The sequence below is a fragment of the Nestor notabilis genome, unplaced genomic scaffold (genome assembly GCF_000696875.1).
Source record: "Nestor notabilis isolate BGI_N333 unplaced genomic scaffold, ASM69687v1 scaffold27309, whole genome shotgun sequence".
Lineage (NCBI taxonomy): Eukaryota > Metazoa > Chordata > Aves > Psittaciformes > Psittacidae > Nestor > Nestor notabilis.
In genome coordinates this window covers 74226-77194 of record NW_009944567.1, presented here as the reverse complement: position 1 = coordinate 77194, position 2969 = coordinate 74226, and positions in this window count along the sequence as shown.

The following is a 2969-nucleotide window of genomic DNA, read 5'->3' as shown; positions in this document are numbered from 1 at the left end:
TAACTTCATTTCCTATTTTTGTACTGGGTGGCTTACTGAGATATCAGCTTTCACTGAACAAAAAAATTTCCTTCCTTTGAGAGACTGGAGTCATGTCATCATACTGTTTCTTGCTTGACAAGTGTATATTAACTTAAATGGTTTGTTTCATCTGCTCCTTCTGGTGCCTTTTTATTAACACCAAGTGATGATTAAGAAAGGTCTCTTTTGTATTTTCTTCCAGCTTTAGAAGTCACGATCACAGACATACTGTATGGTAATAAGGTATATGATTTCTACACATCTTTTTTTTTCCCCCAACAAAAAGAATGAGTTAGTCATATGCTAACCACCCTAATTCATCTTAATAGAAACACTACAGAAAAGCATAGTCAAACTCTCGATTTCCCATACATATATCTATTTTTTTCTGTGGTAGCCTAAGCTATTCATAATTCAAGTTTCTCTTTCTTATAAAATGTATTTTTGATAGAGTCAGGTGAATGAAAGCATGTCAGTTTTCTGTGCTGAATAATATCCCCAAGAGAAATTATATAACTTATCAAATTATTTGCAACAAGCACTTTTCCCTTCGAATTAAGTCTACAGTATCATTGGGGTTAATGGCAGGGGTGATCACTCCTGAGCTAGTTACTTTGCACCAGTTTTTCTTCATCCTGTTCCTTGCCAGAGTAAACAGCACAGCCTTACTGAGCACCACTGGGAGTGAACAATAGTTTTGTACCTCTGCAACAACCCTAATGGCTGCATTGATATGAGTAAACCATATGAAAGAGTGATCGTGGAACCAATTAACTGGCATTACTTTGGTTCACACTCTGTGCTACCTGTAACTAGAATTAGCTCTTTATTAATGCAGTATTTCCCTTCCTATAGCTTGGAATTTACCAAGTGTGATCAGGTATTGGAACAGGCTTCCCAGGGAAGTGCTGGAATCACCATCCCTGGAACTGTTAAAAAACATGTAGATGAGGACCTCAGTGACATGGTTTAGTGGTGGTCTCGGCAGTCCTGGGGTAAAAGTTGGACATGAGCTTAGGATCTGAGCTGGACCATGTGGAGCCTACTGGGAGAGGAGTGTTGTCCCTGAGGATTGGTGGATGGGTGTCTGATTCAAGCATCATCAGCAGTTGAGTCAGCAGGGAGTGACATCATGGGCCCAGGCGTCACCTATGGCAGATGAGAGAGACTCCAGGTACATCTGTAACCAGCATGGGTTATATTCTGTGAACACTAACTTGCAGGTGGGGCATAGTTAATCTTGCTGGGAGTCTGGGGCAGAGGCATCTCACACCAAGTCAACTTTTAAACAAAGGTCTCAGCTATGTTTAATTTACTAGCATAGACAGATATTCACATGACTCTAACACAAACCACATCTCTCCCTCACTGCTTATCTGCTCAATTCATAGCTTGTAACTATGCCAAAGAGATGTGACTGTGCCACTCCATGTTGTAAAAGAGAGCTCTGAGCCATGCATGACTATCTCAGTTAAACACTCTTTGTGAGGACACATCTCAACACCCACACTATACAACTTTGTTGAATAGTGTGCATGTTGAAATTAAGCTGATGCACAGCAGAGACAGCCTTTGCTGGGTGAGCAGCAGGTGCGTGTAAAGAGGTTATCACCTACAGTTTGGTGTCTGAGAAGAAATTGCAGGTAGTACCTGGGACACTTATGCTTATCAGTGTTCAGATTGTACCTTAATTACATTTTTTGTGATCCAAGATTAAACATTTTCTGCTTCAGTTTTTCCTTTTAAATGAAGTTGCTCACTCAATCCTTTGTTTCAGCTGTTGCAGATTTTGACTGGTACAACATGTAACTATCTGGACGAGATCTACTGTTCTTGTGGCTGAGTGATACTCAGACAGAAAAGCTTCAGCAGTCATAGCAAAATGATCAAATATAAGGATATGCTTTTTTTGGTTTGCACAGGAGGAAGAACTCAACTTTCTGTTCAGCTTTACAATTTGTTCCTTCTGCTCCATATGCAAATAAAAGTTTCTGGATATTAACATTTTCCTATTTTTTTCTATCTATTCAAGTTAGTCTAATAAAAAATATACTACCTTCTCTTAGTTCTCAAAAACTTTTCAGATCTTTGGCTAACACCCAACTACCAAATTCCCCAGGAAAAAAAACATACACTGTTTATTTGCCAGTTCTAAAAGCCTAAACGGATGTAGATCCACAATTTTTTGAGATTGTCACACAGGGAAGTAGAAATTTCAAAGATTATAAATCTTGTTTGAAGCTGCCGTAGCCCACTTTTGGTTTGGGTGAAACAGCATGCCCACACTGGAAGATCTGGGCTACGGGATTCTCTCCAGGAAACGCATTTATAAAAGCTTTAATGATAAATGCTGTCAGAGTTCTGAAATATTTGTAATGAATCATTCAGTGCTACATTTTGGCTCCTCTTTCCGACTGAGTCATAATTTTCAGTAGGAGTAAGTATGGGCAAAATGAAATCTTATGAGCCCCTTTTGCCTTTCTCTGATGACTGGTCTACTGATTATCAGAATTAATTAAAAGGCTGCTAGCAGGAATTGAATTTGGCAATCAGAAAAGGGCAACTATCATCAACTTCAATGGTAATTGCAATAATGAGAACATACTGGAAAGGCCCTTGGTGCCAGATACAATAGACAGATAAATCTCAGGTGTCAAGCTTCAAAATTACAAATGAGAAAACATCTGCTCAGTTGCTAACTGAACTTAAAATCATTTGAAGCTCACCAGTCAACTCCCAGAGAAGCTTGCAGGTTCTGTATATGCTACAGCTGAAGTTCTGCATCTGCTAAAATATCTCCTGGCTAAGCTGAGTCGGGATGCTGAAACTGGAAAGAGTAGCAGCAAAGTCCCAAGCTATGTCCAGTTTTCCCTTAGACAGTAGTGTCAGTGGCCATCCTTCTGTCATGAACCTATGGCTTGCACACTCATTATGGATGCTGAGGGTAC